The sequence below is a fragment of the Pelobates fuscus genome, chromosome 1, assembly GCF_036172605.1.
Source record: "Pelobates fuscus isolate aPelFus1 chromosome 1, aPelFus1.pri, whole genome shotgun sequence".
In the NCBI taxonomy this organism is placed as follows: Eukaryota; Metazoa; Chordata; class Amphibia; order Anura; family Pelobatidae; genus Pelobates; species Pelobates fuscus.
In genome coordinates, this window is record NC_086317.1 from 387,780,427 (window position 1) to 387,798,754 (window position 18,328).

Sequence of the window (18,328 nt, forward strand, 5' to 3'; positions counted from 1 at the left end):
ATAACAAACCACTTTCTGATTTCTGTCTTTTCTATACTGGAATTTTTTTTTCTTGGGGGGGTGGGGGGGGGGGTGATGGGGATAAGATTTGAAGTACTAGTGCATAATTGTAATATAAGAGTACTTCTGTAATATGGTTGTGTTTTTGTTTTGTTTTTTTTGATCAATGATTTAAGCTTCTAGCCTACCTCAATTCGGTTTAAAGGAAAACTCATTACAATATAATATTATGTAATTCCGTCCTTGTCCTGTGTTTGTTAACACCGTCATAGGCCGTGATGACGGAGCGCGGCGGGACGTAAGCGCACGCACCGGGAGGTGGAGCTCAATGGGGGTAACGGAGGAAGGTGCAGCCACGAGGAAATGGCGTCTGTGCTGAGCTCGTCGGGGAACTGAGAAGCAGCAGCTGCCCGGTATCCCTCTGGAGAAATGTGGACACACAACTACAAGGAGACGAGGAATCGGGGTATATATTAATACTGGCACTAATCTATGTGGATTTATAATCGGATAGCCGGACGTATACTGGAGTATTAGCTGGTAAACAACCACAGCGATTTCTATGTGGCTTGGTTTACTTTGAAGCAGTGGCCGATACCATTTAAGATATAACTGCTGGAAGCTGCAAGTTTATAGATCAATACCCTTGATTTTTATTTTTTGTTAAACAACCTATTAAATAACATGAGTATATAAAATTGGATGAGAGACAATATAAAGGTCAAAATATAATCAGTGGCTGAATAAAGTGGTTTAACAAAATAGAAGGGTTATGACCACAAGATTTGATGGCAAGGACTGATTGTTTGAGAAACAGATGAGGAGAATTCTAACAGCTTAACTATCAGTTGATAAACAACTACTATTTTGGTGCTATTTTGCTGCTTCAGTTTGGTTTGTTTTTGTTGTGGTGGCTGATACCACTTAAAATACATATGTTGGACTTGCAAGATCATAGATGGGAATTTTATAACGCTTGATTTCCCTGAATGACATTACTGGTATCTTTGGACCTCTAATTGGATCCCTAATTGGATCATTTGATTATTGGATTCCTTGCAAATAATTGTGAAAATAATGAGACCAAGAAACTGGGGGAGAAAAACAGCATAAAAGTCATAAAGGTCAAATCACAATAAAGTCTAGACCATAAAAATTGATTATAAGGACAGATTGTTTTCAAGATAAGATAAAGAAAGGGAGAAGTTAGGGAGAAAGTGGAAAGGATAAGGGTTTCTAGACACAAAAAAAAAAAAAAAAAAAGATGGCGATGCCAAAGATCTCAAAAAAAAACAAGGAGGTCAAAAAAGATAATAAAAATGAAAAAGCGGTCTCAAACTTTTTCTCACCACATAATAAACAGAGTGAGGAACTATCCTTTCTGGACGAATCAACATTGGAAGATAAAAGAGTTTCAATAACCAATTTTCAAGACTTTATAAAGATAAGCCTGGACAACCAAACTGAAATTTTCAAAAAAGAATTAGAAAACAGCACAGTTCAAATGACAAGACAAATGGAAGAAATTAACAGAAATATAGTAAAAGTGGAAGAATCTCAAGAACAAATAACTAACCATTATAATCTAATCACAGAAGAACAAACCAAAATAAAGGTGGAAATAAACAATTTAGAAGACCGAGTAAATATGATGGAAGAAAGAATGAGAGCTAAAAATATACGGATAAAGAATATTCCAGAAGATATCTCTCATGATAAAATCAAGGATTATTTGAATGGGCTGTTTGCAGCATTAAACTTGCAAACTCTAGTTTCGGCAGTGTGTATGGAAAACATATATAGAATTAAGAAGCCACAAGGAATCCAGAACGCCTTTCCTAGAGATACGATGGTTACTCTACACTCCCTGATTGCCAAGCAACAAATAATAAATGCAATAAGAAACAAAAAATTCTCAGAAGAGGATAAATTTAAAGATATCCAAATTTATCAAGACCTACCTAGAGCAGTAAGAATGGAGAGAAAAAGATATTTTGAAAAATTGAAACCACTGAAAGAAAGAAATATTGGATATCGATGGGGACCAGGCAAGGCTATTACAATAAATTGGAATGATACAAGAAAAGTCTTTCTGAACCCAAAAGAATTGGAAGAATGGACATCTCAACAATTTAAGTAATAAGGAGAAAAATGCAAGAACTTTGGCGAAAAAGGGAGGAGGAGTGGAGAAAGAGAGAGAATTTTTTTTTTTTTTCTTTCTTTCCCGACAAGAGTGCTGAACACGAAATCGTGTATGAGATATGTTATCCCACGGATAAATTAATACGAGACTTTCTAATGTAAATATAATAGATGAATGTTGGGATATAATTTGAAGGGGAATTTTTTTTTTTTTTTAAGTATAAGATGAAAATAAGGGAGTAATAGACAAATATTGTGAGTACTTAAGTATTAAGAGTAACAGTATATAATCACTATTGGAGTTAGGAGATGCATTTCAGGACTAAGGGAAGATCTTTGCACAGGAGGTATCACAAATAATTGGAAGGATATAATGATATTGCATAAACGGAGGGGTGCGAATTTGTGTGTGATATTTTGATAAGGGATACATAAAAGAGATAAACTAACAAGAGTCTTGCTAAATATAACTACACAATAGATGGAGTTTTGGTATAGGGGATAGAAATGGACGAATTTTGTTTAGGGATATAATATGAAAGGAAATTTTGATAAATATAAGAGGAAACAAGGGCGTAATAGATAAAAAAAATGTGAGCACTTAAGTATTAAGATTTACACTATATTAGCGCCAATGGAGTGGGAAGATGCATTTTGGGATCAAGGGAGGATTTTTTTGCACAGGAGATATTATAAATAATTAGAAGGATATAATGATATTGTATAACACGGAGGGGTGTTGTTTGTGATATTTTGATACGTGACACATAACAATAGACAAATTATTAAGAGATTTGTTAAATATAATATAGAATAGATGGAGTTTTGTGTAGGGGATATAAATGAACAAGAGAATATAACATTTTGCATGGATAAGGTGAAATAAGGGATTAAGGGTAATAATAATATGAACACCTAAGTATTAAGGGAAAATACACAGTTTCATTAAAAGTCCTGTGAGAAGAATTAGTGATTTACGGAAGATTATAAATAATTAGAACAGGGGGGGGGGAAGGGAGGGAAGGGGGTCTTTTTTTTTTCTCTCTCTCTCTGCCCAGTACGAGGGACAGACAAGGGGAAGGAAGGAAGGAGGAAAAAAAAAGGAAAAATGGCTGCATTTGCTCTGATTCCCCCTGAGTAGCTACCACTTTAAGGTCAGAGATAGACCTTAGCCCTAGACAGTACACAAGATACCGTCAAGGCTTACAGGTTGAAGAGATGATTAATTTTTATTATCTCTTGAAACAACAAGTAAGAATGTTTGGGAATGGGCTACTCTGTACTATGAGAGCTCAGATGTGTGTGAATGAAGTGGGAGGGATGGCAGCAGGAATAGGTGTTACAGGAAAACATAAAACATGAAGTGTATCTCACTAAATGTACAGGGGCTAAATACCCCATATAAAAGGGCCATGATGAGAGGATTGCTAAAAAAAAAGGAATAGACTTAGCGATGGTGCAGGAGACACATTGGAAACGTGAAGATAGGACTAGTTGGAGCTATGAAGGATATGAGATAATCTCTCAAGCAGCCTTGAATAAGAAAAAGAAAAGAGGAGTGGCCATAATCCTTTCAAAAAGAATAAATAGAGAAATCATATATGAAGATATAGACATAGAAGGACGGTACCAGATAGTAATATGCAAGTTGGAGGAGAAAATTTACACTTTGGTAAATGTATACCTCCCAAATGTACTACCTACTAAATGTTTTAAAGAGATTATGGAAAAGGTGGACAAAGTTAAGACAGGATTATTAGTTATTGCAGGAGACTTTAATTGTGTGGTGGATACAGTCTTGGATAAAAAAACAAAAAATAATAAGCCCATAACTAAACATTTGATAAATCAAGCTAGGATTCTGAGAAACTCACTTCTAGAAAATAACTTATTGGATATATGGAGAGTATTTAACTCAGAGGGAAGAGAATATACGCATTTCTCAAGGGTACATTCTCCACTTTCCAGAATTGATCTTGTGTTGGGGGAAGCTAATTTAGTGGAACAAATAAAAAGCATATATATAGAAGAGAATGTCTGGTCAGACCATAGCTATACTATTTTTTCTATAACCGATGTTAAAAAGTACAGATCTAAAACGACCTGGCGTTTAGACGACAGCATTTTGAAGAATAGTAAAGATCAGTCACAAATCAGAGAACTGATTCAACTGTACTTTAGAGAGAATATCTCAGAAGAACTCCCGATAACCACCATTTGGTGTGCATTCAAAGCAGTGGTACGGGGGTATCTGATTAAACTTAAGAAAAAGATCCAAAGAGATAGAGGTCTGACCAGAGAAAAACTATATATAGAGTATTATCTGTTGGCCAGAAGAAATAAAAGATCTCTAAGTAATGAATCTTTTAAGCAACTCTCTGAGATTAAAATGAAAATAGAAAAAATGGAGAAAGAACGAATAGAGAAAAATCTGGAGAGGATGAAATCCAATTTTTATTATGATAACAATAAGATTAATAAGTGGTTAACAAAAAAACTTAAAAATACAAAAAATGGTAAAAATAGGATTAGCAGTATTAGAATTGAATCAGAAATCTGTAGAAAACCAGAAACAATAGCAAAGGCGTTTCAAAAATACTATGAAAAGTTGTATAATTTACCAAATCAATCAAAAGAAGAGGCTATAAACGATTATCTGAGGGAAATTAAATTCCCTAGGATTTCTGAAGAACAGAAAATAATGCTCAATGCCCCTCTACAAATTATGGAGTTTACAGGTGCAATTAAAAAACTTGTGAACTATAAGACTCCTGGCCCAGATGGTCTGACTAATAGATTTTATAAGGTCTATGGAGATATATTGGCAGAATATTTGACTAGAACATATAATGAAATCTCTCTGAAAGGTACAGGCCCTAGAGAATTATTACAAGCAAATATAATCCCTATCCATAAAAAAGATAAGGATCCTCAAGATCTAAAGAATTATCGCCCGATATCACTTATCAACGTCGATTCAAAGCTATTTTCATCTATATTAGCAGATAGGTTGAAAAGGATAATAATGGAATTGGTAGATAGAGATCAGATAGGGTTTGTCCCAACCAGACAGGCTAGTACTAATATAAGAAGAATGATTAATGTTCTGGATTGGAGTGATAGAATGCGAATTCCCCTCCTGACCCTGTCACTGGATGCAGAAAAGGCCTTTGACAGGGTCGGGTGGGGATATATGATGGGAGTATTGAGGGCAATGGGCATAGATGGATGGATGTTGTCGGCAATAGGCTCTATTTATCAAAATCCTACGGCGAGGGTAGTGGGCATAGATTTATGCTCTGACTGGTTTCCATTGAGAAATGGCACACGGCAAGGGTGCCCACTTTTATACATTCTCTCAATGGAACCCTTCGCAATTAGATTAAGAGAGAACCCGGATATCCGGGGAGTACCAACTACGGATAGAGAATTAAAAATAAGTATGTATGCCGACGATACCATTTGACCCTAATAGACCCAATTAAATCAATTGACAACTTGATAAAAGAAATAGAAATGTTTAGTATTATCTCAAACTATAAAATAAATTCAGATAAAACGATTGTCTTATTTAAAAACTGTAGCAAAGAGTGGAAAAGTGAATTTTTGAAGACTTATTGCTTTGTGGAATCGAAGGGGAGTTTTGAATATCTAGGGGTAATAATATCGGAGAATTTGGACAAAATGGTGGAGATTAACTTTGCTAGGCTTTTGAAATCCACTGGGATATCGTTAAAAAAATGGAACCCCTTGTTTCTGAGTTGGTTAGGAAGGATAAAAGTAATTAATGCGTACATAGTGCCTAGATGGACATACTTTTTTAGAATGGTTCCTCTAAAAATCCCTTTGCCATGGTTGGAGATAACACAGAGGCTTATTAAAAATTTTATCTGGAAGGGGAAAAAACCACGGATTGGATTAGACCAATTAATAAACAATATTGAGCATGGAGGGGTAAATTTCCCGAACATAGCAAGCCATTATGAGGCCTCTATCATATTCCATACTCAGTTATTAATTAAAAAAGATTCTGAAAAATCTGGCTGGTTTGGCTTAGAGACCCGAGCCCTAAATGGAAAAGAACTGATTAGGTACATCTGGCAACCCAAGAAAATTGAAAAAGAAGTCAGTAGTGTAATTCTAGAATACCTGTTGAAAGAATGGAATAAGATTAGAAAAAAACTAAAAATCCTGGGAAACATTTTTGGGTTCATGAGGATAGAAACATTAGAAGCCTTATTGCCAGATTTAAAAATAGACTCTTGGAAGGATAGGAAAATTGAAACTCTGGATGATATAACAATAGGAGATAGAATCAAAGATTTTGTAACTCTGTCTAGGGAATTCGGTCTCCCTCAGGCTGAGGCTTTTCGATATTTAAGAATAAAATCCTTTATGGACAAATCACTTGCTAAGAGTAATATAAGTAGTAGTATCCTCATAAAACAGATTTTTGGAAATAATAGTACTCGAAAAAATATGGCAAATTGTTATGCCCTTATAAGAGCGACCCCCAAAAACATAAGGTCTAAACAAATAAAAAGTTGGGAAAAAGAATGTAATTTAAAAATAGACCCAATAAAGTGGGGGAATATGTTGATACAGTTAAAAAGAAATGTTCACAACGATATATTGTTTGAGACTCAGTATAAAGTTTGCTATCGTTGGTATTTAGTGCCAATGAGATTAAACAGAATTGATCACAATGAATCTAAAATATGTTGGAGATGTGGAAGTAATTTGGGAAGTTTTATCCATATTTGGTGGAGTTGTGGATTAATTAAGAGATTATGGGATGAGGTTTTTAGAAAAATATATGTTTGGGACAAAATTCTTATAGAACAATCTCCAATAAGGGCCCTCCTACACCTTCAATGGCCTGAGTTATTAAAATACCAACAATTTCTGGTCTGTCATTCTTTTATGGCAGCAAAGATTTTGATAGCACGGGGGTGGAAAAGTTCCGCGACAATTGAGTTCAAACATTGGGAGAAACAATTAAAACTTCAGATTAAAAACGAGATAGGGCTTTTTAAGAGGAAGGATAATGTACAGAAATATGAAATGGGGAAAAAATGCTTAAAACTCTTAGAAAATAATGAGCAATAATAACAATCTTTTGTGATGTATACACAGAAATGTTAATAGATAAAATTGACTATGCATGTTTAAATCCTATTGTAAGGTGCTGCCTACTCCCACGAGTGTAAGAATGTATGATGTATGAATTGAACTGTGAAAGATGTTTTATGATAAAGTTTGGAGGGTTGGATGTCTAACAATACTGTGGTAATTGTTTACAGTTTTATATTTTGTATGATATAAATGTCTTGATAATGATTCAAAAAATTTAAAATCTAATAAAGATATATTAAAAAAAAATATATATTATGTAATTCCCCTTGTATCCCTTCTTAAGGAAAATCTACTTTTATTGCAACAAACTGGTCTGTCTGTGTGTGTGTGTGTCCTCCCCCCTCTGTTCTCTGCGAACAGTATTTAGTGTGATCCTTTGTTAGATGTGCCACTTGGCTGACTCAGGATTACTCCATGAATGAAATTCGCTCTGACTGAGCTTCCAAAGTTATCATTGATAGCAGGGAAATGGGAAGCTCACCTCTGTATAGCCGTGATAACCTCAATCTTTCTACTTACTAAATGCTTCGCAACCACAGGTGTCTGCGTCATGTTAAAAGTGCATTCATTGAGTGGAAATTGCATCTGCTGCAGTACAAAATGATTTCATATATGTAAAAAATGATTTCATATATGTAAAAAGCAAACTTTTTAATGATGGTTTTCCTTTAACTACTCATGACAGCGGTGGACATTAACTGATTTGCTAATTATCACAATTTAGTGGCCTGAGATGTTTGACTGTAGCAATGACTTCACCACAAAGACTGACAGAGTAAAGAAATGAAAGGCGAAATGATATATTTTGGGGAGAAAATATTTTTCTAATTGCTTTTTTTTCTGCTTTTGCTTTTCTTTTTTTTTTTCCAATTCTCTTTTTATTTTGAATTTATCACCATAATTTCACTTATACAAAAAGTATTAAAAAATTCATATTCATACACATAGACACTTAGACAAAAAACGGACAAAAACACAAAGCAACCCACCACCCCACAAAAGCTCTACATACTTCCAGCTTCTACTTCTTATTTCAAATGGTATCGATATTACATTTGTAGTAATTTTTTTTCCCAATTTGCCCATAGGCTCAAATTATCATTCAGAAACTTGCAGTGATCCTTCTCCATTTTAATTTGGTATATCAACTGAATTGTTATTAATTTGATGTTAAATGCGGTATCTCCCTTCCAGTTCCTTGCTATTATTATTTTACAAGCTATTAAACAATGAGTAATTAAAAATTTATTTATTTTGTTTAATTTTGGCCATTGATAGTGTAATAGCATTATTTCAGGTTTTAGGAATATTTTTACATCACACAGTGTATGGATGATAAATTGAGCCCACTGCCATACAACTATCACTTGTTTATATGACCACCACATGTGGATATAATTTCCTTTTTCCGCTCTACAGTTCCAACACTTTGTGTCCATGGATGTATCAAATTTAGCTATTTTGGTTGGCGTCATATACCATTGATAGGCCAACTTAAAGTGTGTTTCTATCAATATAAAATAATGGACATATTTATTGATTTTTTGTAGAGTAGCTAACCATTCATTTGATTCTATATTTATTTTTAAATCCGTATTCCATTTTTTAATAGTACTGGATAGGACTGAATCATTTATTGGGTCTAGCATTCTAACACATCTAGAGAACAACTGCTTTGTTTTATTCTGGTATATTATTGATTTCAAAATATCATACATCTTCCCCTCTATTACTATCTCAACTTTCTCCAAAAAATGTTTTACTCTGAGATCGGTATATACATCTTTAACAGAGAACTTAAACTCCTCTATCAACATTTTATAAGGTTTAATTTTGCCATCTTTGGTCAGATCTTTTAAAGTGCTTATTCCTTTTTCCTTCCATAATTTTAAGGAAATATTCTTCATATTTAATTCTATTATATCTAGGTTTTGAAAATCAAATATTTTATTAACTAAATCAATTTTTTTCCTTATTTTTTGCCATATTGGAATTATCTGTCCTAAGATATATGAGCCAGATAAATTACATTTTTTTTATTTTCCATAATAAGTCTAAGGGATCTCTTAATTGGCTAGATTCTAATTCTGACCACCACCATATCTCCTCTTTATTTTGTTTTATCTGGCCAGCCATGACATGGGTTATAATCCCTGCTTCATAATATTTCCTTATGTTTGGATAACCTAAGCCTCCCTTCTTTATTCCTCTTGATAATACTTCGTTTTTAATTCTGGGTTTTTTCCCTCGCCATACAAAGTTAGAAAACTACAAACAGTATAGATGTATATGATACCTCCAAATAAGTAACAATAGTATCTGAATATACTTATACTTATCTCATGTAGTTAAAACAGCCTCTCAAGGTCGTGGCCCAGTTCCCGACCTTTTACAACATATATAGACACAAAAAGGAATGAGATACGGCTGTGCATAATCTAGAACAGGAACAGAAAAAGAAACATAGTGTGATACAGCAAAGTGAGAGACAATGCGCTTATACAATGTTGCACTCACGAGATCAAAGTGAATATGGGTTATAATCCCTGCTTCATAATATTTCCTTATGTTTGGATAACCTAAGCCTCCCTTCTTTATTCCTCTTGATAATACTTCGTTTTTAATTCTGGTTTTTTTCCCTCGCCATACAAAGTTAGAAAACGCGTTGTTGATCATTGTTAACCATGCATTCAGGATTTCTAATGGGAGCATTCTAAACATATAAATCCATTTTGCCAAAATATATGATTTCAGAATATTAATTCTTCCTCCCCATGATACTTCTAATTGTCTCCATTCTTTCAAATTCTTGTTAGTTTCTTTTAAGAGATCCATAAAGTTTATTCGCATAATGTTTTCTACTTTTTTGCTAATTTTAATTCCTAGGTATGGGAACGTTTTAGCTTTAATAAAATTGTATGTTTCTTGATATGAATCTATTTCTTGATTCGACATATTAATATATACAGCGATTGATTTTGTTTTATTTAATTTATAATTTGATACTTCGCTGTACATTTCAATTTCTAACATTGCGTTTGATATAGATGTTGACGCATTACTTAAAAATAGAATAGTATCATCTGCGTAAAGAGATATTTTCAGTTCTTTCTGATTTACTATGAATCCCTTAATATTTTCGTTATTTCTGATTCTGTTAGCTAAAACCTCTATAGTTAATATAAACAATAAAGGGGACAGCGGGCACCCTTGTCTGGTCCCGTTGTTCAACTTAAACCATTCTGAGCATATGCCAGGACCAATTGTTCTTGCCGTTGGATCTTTGTATAGAGCTAAAATTGCATCAAGCAGCCAACCTTGTATCCCTATTTCTTCTAATGTAAACTTCATAAAGTCCCAGCTGACCCTGTCAAAGGCTTTCTCAGCATCTAAAGACAGGATCAGCATGGGACTTTCTTTGCGTTGTGATATATCTAGTGCATCTATCAGACGTCTAATATTATTGCTTGACATTCTGTCTGAAATAAAACCTGTTTGGTCAGGATGAATTAGTTGTTTCATAACTTCTTTTAATCTGCTAGCTATTATCGCAGAAAATATCTTAATATCTACATTTATTAATGATATTGGGCGATAACTCTGAACTTTAGTTGGATCCTTCCCTGGTTCAGTATAGGTAAAATATTTGCTTTAAGCATTTCTTTTGGGAATCTGCCCTTTTTAACTGTAGTATTAAAAATATTGTTTAGGTGGCTTATCAATAGGTGTTTCATTGTTTTATAGAATTTGTTCCCAAACCCGTCCGGACCTGGAGTTTTATGAATTTCTAATCTGTCTATTATTATGTTAATCTCTTCTTCCGTGATTTCTTTATTTAGATTATTTATTTGTGATTCTGTTATTTTATTCAATTTTGATGATTTTATATATTTTTTTATTATTTCTGAAGGAGTTGTTACTGAATGACTATATAGGTTGGCATAATACTCATTGAATGCTTTCCCTATTTGTTCTGGTAAAAGGGAGATGGAATCGTTAGTTATTATTTTATCAACCTTATTAAATGTATTTCTTTTTTTCAGCATATTCGTCATTATTTTATCAGCTCTATTAGATTTATGATAATATTTAATTTTAAGTTTATGCATATTTATTCTAATTTTTTCATAAGTTTTTTCCTGTATCTCAGATTTACTATTATCTATTTTTACCTGATTTTCCTTGGTTGGGTTTGTATTATTTTCCTTATTTAACTTATATAGTTCAATGTAAAGATCTTGTACATTTGCGCCTTTTTATTTTTTCTTTAATTTATTAAGCATTATGCAATGTCCCCTTATTACTGCTTTATATGTGCACCATAGAGTATCATTCTCCACTTGTCCATTATTATTTTCTTCAAAATAACAAATGGTCATTTTATCTATATAGTCTTTATATTCTTTATTTGATAATAATGCTTCATCTAGCCTCCAGGTTGTATTGTTACTGCACTTTGATCTATTACTTTTTAGTTCCAGGCACACACTATCATGGTCTGACCATATTACTGGCTTGATCTCTATTTTATCTGTTCTTTCTATCAGTTTAGAATCTCCAAAAAACAGATCTAGTCGCGAGTACGAATTATGAGGCCAGGAATAAAACGTGAATTCTTTCTCTACAGGATTATTAAGCCTCCATATGTCAAATAGACCTTCTCTTTTCATCAAGTTATTAAAAGTCCTTGCGTTTTTTAAGACTTGTTTATCCCAACTAGTTTGTTTTTCAGAGAACTTGTCTAATAAGGGGTCTTGTATACTATTAAAGTCTCCTGCATATATCTTAATTCCTACACCTACTTGCTCAACTTTATTTAATACTTTTCTCAATAGACATATGGGTTTTTTATTGGGCAAATAAACGTTAATTAGGGTGAATAGTTCATCATTAATTGTAGCTACTAGGATGATAAATCTCCCCTCTTGATCTATTTCCATAAATTTTATATTTATTTTTAAATCTTTTTCAAAAAATATTGCTACTCCTTCCTTTTTTCCCTCCTCCCTTGAGGAACAAATTTTTAAGGGAAAGGATCTGCTATTCCATCTTTTTTCATCCTGTTTACGCCAGTGTGTCTCTTGGATCATAGCAATTTGAACATGTTCCTTTTTTAAATACTCTTGAAAAGCTTGTCTTTTTTGAGGGATATTTAAACCCTGAATATTTAACGTTATTATTTTAACCATTCTCGTAAAAAAAGTTTTTTGTTTTTTTTGATTAGTCTAGAGAGCTCTCGTGAACAATACAACAAATTAACATCACTATACATAAATGAAACAACTACAAGTATATTTAGTACTTGGAGTATGTTTCCACTCATTCCGCAGACTCTAAAAAGAGTCGAAAAACACTTTTCTTGGTGGGTCTTAATGCCCACTTTAAACCTTTTTCAGGTTACAGCAGGGGAGGCTATCTCGGACATAGAGGAGCCAAATCTAAATTTTCCTCCCTTTTTCCATCTCTCTCTTCTCCCTCTCTCTCGTCTACTCTATATAGTATATTCTTCTTCTCCACTCTTTTTCCTCTGAGACGGAGAGAGAGATTTAGTAGCGGAGGTTGGGGAAGGGAGAGAGATAGAGAGAGAGGAGAAGAAAGAGAGAGAAGAAAAAAAAATAATAAATAAAAATACACCAAAGCAAAGCACTAGCGATTATCTTAAATACATTCTAATATTCTGTTTTCTTATAGATCTCTTGGATCTCCTCTCTTAATTTCTTTGATCGTTTGATCCCTTTTGTTTATCTCTACTATCACTTAAACCATTGGTAATCACATAGGATAGAAGGAGAAACTCAATAAAAAAAAAAAAACTATCTTTTTACGTGCCTTTTTCTCTATATTCGTGATCTTATAATTTTTTTATTACCATTATTAACTGTAAAAATCTTCTTTCTTTCTCTCTTTTCTTTTTTCTTTCCCCTTTCCCATTAACACTTCTATTTCTATTCTCTCCTGTGTTTAATATAATTTAAAATTTTTTATTTAACACAAATATTTTAATTTTGTGTTAACTTTTTATACAGTGCCGCAAGTAAATTTGTTTCTTACCCTACTTTGTCTTTTCTTTTTCTAATTTTACAATCCTTATTAATTACTAATGTGCAAATTATATTTCTAGGTGTCCCATTTTCTCCTCAAAAATTTTGTGTATCTTGCTTAATATCATTTCCATTTTCCTTGCATAAAATTACTTTACTAAATTATACATAAATACTTTTAACTTAAGTTTTCTTCTCTATATTGATTTCTCCTTCTTTGATTACAGTATATTCTCTTTGTTTTCAACCTATATATTCCAACGTCCTTTGTAAATTTCTATCCTCTTTTCTTTCCTTCCCTCCCCCCTCCTCTCTCTCTCTTTGGATCCGATAATTTCTGCTTATGCTTTAGATCTTCAGTATCTTTGCTTGCTCCTCTCCTCTCTCTTCCTCTCCTCTCCCTCCCTTTTTTCTCTCTCTCCAACTTATCCATTTTGTAAAGTTATTTCTTTTTATTCTTTATCCATTCTTCAATCTGGGATGGAGTCGTGAATGCCTCTGGTATTCCTTCTGTAATAATCTTTATTTTCCTGGGGTATATCCACGAGAATTTTATGTTTAAACTTCTTAGTGAATTTGTGACCGTCATGAATTTCTTTCTTTGTTGTCTTGTATAGAAAGATAAGTCTTGAAATATCTTGATATCGCCGAATTTTTCTGTATTAATTTGTTTTGTTCGAGCTGCAAATAGTACTGCTTCCTTAAATTGAAAGGACTGAAAATTGATTATTATATCTCTCGGGAATTGTTGGGGAACCGGTCTAGGTTTGCTTAAGCGATGGTATCGCTCCATCTTGGTATTTAGAGTCGACAAATCTAGATTACATGTTGCCCATAAGGTATCAAGGTACTCAGGTATTTTTTCTTGTGTAACTGCCTCTGGCACATTTCTTACTCTCAGATTGTTTCTTCTTGAGCGATCTTCTATATCTCCTAATTTTCCTTCTATTTGTCTCATTTGATTTTTCAGCTGCTCATTTTGTTCTTTATTTACTCTGCTTTCGAATTCCAAGGCTATGACTTTTTCTTCAGTTTGCTTTAACTTTTCCGATATTTCCTGGAACTGTGTTTTTATTTCTGCTGTGTTTTTATTAAATTCGGCAGTTATAGCTACCAGTTGCTCTTCTAAGCATTGTTTTAAAAACTCTGCTGTAATATAGTTTTCTGTTTGACTGGATGGACTATGAATTGATTCTTCGCATTTTGATGAGTACATAATTGAGCTATCTACATTTTTTTCAGCAGTGGATTTTTGTCCTGGTGAAAAGAAACTTGTGGGTTTTTTTTTTCTATTTGTTGATCTTGCTTTGCTGCTTTTTTAGTGGCGGCTTTTCCTGATGACTTGGTTGCCATGATCTCTTTTTACTTTTTTTTTTTCTTCCTTTTCTCCTTTAATTGTGGTTTTTTTTTCAAGATTCAAAATCTTACTCCTTTTCCCTTTTTTTTTCTCTCTCTTTTTTTTTTTTCCTTAAGTTATATTTACACTTCTCCCCCCCTTTTTTTTTTTTTTTTTTTTTTGCTATTCAAATCACCAGTTTTTTTTTTCTGCCTTTGGTTCTTTTATTTATCTTCTTTGCTGTTTTTTTTTTTCCAAAGGTTATTTAAATCTTCTTTTATATTAGTTGTATTTACATTCCCCCCCCTTTTTTTTTTAATTTATTTTACAATTCACCAGCTTTTTCTGCCTTTATTCCGTTTGTTTGTCTTCTTATTTTTCTGCTTATCTATTCCCAGTGCTTTCCTTTAATCAGAGACAGTTAATTTTCAAAGTTCATTTAATTTTAATCTGATAGGTCTAATTAGTTTTCTTCGTGTTATAGCTTTTTTTTTCCGCCAGTTTTAACTTTACTTTCTTTACTTTCTTTTTCTCTCCCCCTTGTCCTTCCTTTAACTCCTTTTCTTTCTTCTTTATTTTTTATTCTCTAGTGAGATACAGACTGGGATATCAGAGGAGGCTAGTGAGATACAGACTGGGATATAAGAGGAGTTCCTTTCAGTCCTTTCACAGTCCTTTTTCTGCCTTTTCTCTCTTTACCTTTTCTTTCTCTTTTTCCCTTTATGTCTTTATTTATCCATTATCTATTTCTCTCCTTTTGCTTTCTTCCACTCTCAGTCCCTTCTCGGTTTCTACCCCAGCTTAAAAAGTATAGAGGAAAAGGGAGGTACTTAGCTTATCTACATTTGTTTTTTTTTTAATCTAGTATAAGCAGCTTTGCTGTATTATTCTTCCCAAAAACGGCGTCCTTTGCCACTCTGCCACTTAGAATTCAGCGTCTGTTCATGCCTCGTGTAGAACGCCGCGTTCCTCCTCCATTACGGTCTCAGCCTCCCCGCCTCAGGATGCGTGCGTGCGTGTCTCCGCCCACCTCTACGTCATCACGCAACCGTGCTGAAGCCCTTTTCCTGCTTTTGCTTTTCAAGAAATATTTAATGTAGTTTTTCTATACAAAATTGTGTACAGTGAAGCTTTTTTGTCAATCTTTCTTTTATTAAGGCATATGCAGTGGGGTACAGAACAAAGAGAGGGGAAATGCAGTAGTGGTATACAAGTTAGGGTTCATACAGCGTTAATTACATTTCCTGCTAGACAATGCCTAAGTTTTATTTTTTTTTGTGTTGAATAAACCAAGAGGCATGACTTCGCTTATAGTAATTTGAGGTACAGTATACAGAAAATTAAGCAAGCTTAAAGATAAAAAAAAGTGTAGTTGCTGCTTATGCTAAAGCGGGTATGGTCAAGCGAATACAAAAACATTAATGAGGGAGATCAAACGCTAATCAATACGTGTAACATTGGCATTTTGTTGTGAGACATGTTAGGCTATTAAGGCATAAAGCAATGCTTAGATGGGGAGGAGAGCGTTCATGTTAAAGGCACTTGTTGCACGGTTTGGGCGTAGGTAACAACGCTAGAGATGCTGCATAGGGGAGATATGTTGGCTGTTCAACAGTCAGTACATTACGTTCAGCGAGAATGTAGGGAGCAGGTCTTGTATAAAGAAGCCAGGTGGGGGAGTCTCGCTTCATCTTGGTGTGCCTGACGGACCCTGAGCCAGTGCCTGGGCTTATCCAATCCCTTCCGGGAGCCACTCGCTGACCTTGTGAGTTCCTGGCAACTGGGGTGACCAAAGCTTGTTTGCGGCTGAGTGCCAGTCCTCCGGCGGGTGGCGGTGTTTCCCGAGGTTCAGCCGGGCAGAGAGATGTTCCAGACCTCTGTGGTTCAAACTCGGCATGTGGGTCTGGTGAGGCCCGCAGGTTGTGGAAGATAAGGGCGTCGGAAGACTGCAGCGATGGACATAGGTAGGTCTTGCGTGTCGGTAGCTTTGCTGCTGCTTTAGCTTATGTTGGGGTGATGTGCGGGATCCAGTGCGCTTCCTCTGTGTGAGTTTCTCCCCTGCGGGAGCCGCTTGTATTCTCTGTGAGCGGGATATCAGCAGTGGGTCTCCATAATAGCGCCTGCGGGTCACTGGTCGAATCCACCCGGCCACCGCCCGCGCTGCGTGAAGATAGGGTATACCCCTGCCGCATAGAAGTTTATGGAAGGCTGAGCACAGCCAGTCCAGGGTCTCCAAGGAGGAAGGCAGTGTATGAATGCTCGTGGGTCTCCTCCGTGATCCGTCTTGGGCGGCCATTTTGGGCGCGCCCCGCCTGACTTGTGTGTCTGCCAAGTTAGCATGCTCGATTGCCGTCCCTTGTCCGCTTGCCTTGTGGGGACCGGGATGACCCCCACCGGTCCATAGGGGGGGGGGGGTTCAGTGGCTATTTGTGAGTGCTGGGGTGCCCGGCTCCGGAGAGAGCGGCCGCCTCTCCCCGACTCCATCTCCCGCAGGCCTCAAGTAGATTATTGGGCTGTATGCCCCGTTCGGCTTCAGGAGGGTGTCCCCCAGTTCCTTGGTGTGTCCCCGACGTGGGTAGCACACTTTGGAGGGTCTATGGGCTGTACAGCTGTCGGTTTTGCCCGTTTTTACACTTGCCTGTCAGGAGCCCCTTCCCTGCACGTCTGCTCGCCTCGGCGGTCAGACTCCGCCCCCCCAGTGAAGCTTTTTTTTCATGTTATTCACTTGCCTATTTTCTATTTAAATAAAATGTAAAACATTTGTGCACTTGATGTTGATTTACGATTAATACTTAATCATTCTTTCCACAATGACTTCTTGTTCGTACTGAAGAATTCACTCTCAAACTTTAAGGGCAATCACAACAGATGTGATCCCAGAAAAAACTGATAGGGGTGCAATATAGAGAACCAATCTAAAGAATATATAATAAAACTGCTTAATCATTTTGATCCACAGCTACGTATAAAATAACCATAGGAGACAATTGATAACTCACAATTTCGTCTGGCTATATAAGCATGTAGAAGGTGTATCAATGCTGCTCCAGATCTCCCTTTCCAGTCTTTCAGTTGTCAAAGGTCAAGACTCAGAAATAAAGGCAAGAATAACAACATTAATGCAGCAAATAAATGAAAACAAATCTAAAAAGCGCTACATCAGATAAAAAAGCACAAATGAATAATAAAGAGTTTACTAACAGCACAAATTTTTTTTTTTTTTTGGTTTTAAAATTTTTCTTTATTGGTACAAAAGTGATATACAGTACAATCAAATGAGTACACTCAGATTGACAATCGATTTAGAAATGACTATAATAAGAACGTGTTACACAGTGCCGAAGCAATTGCGAGGAATAGTATTTTGTGGTCTTTGGGAAGTGACACATAATAATAAAAATAATAATAATAGAAATAATATTAGTAGTAACATTAACAGTAAAAATAATAATATTTTATCGATTAGGTAACCTTATCTTAGTGGAGTGAACTACTCCTCATATTAAACGTGAGTAGATGGAGAACCAATACATAATAATTAATGCATAGAAGGCAGATACGTAACGCAGGAGAGTCAAGTATCTATTATCGGGTGTCTGTCCACAACCATTCATGTACAACGAGCAACCCTAGGAATGTGGTCGGTATATGTGTGGTTAAGTTGGTCGTCCGT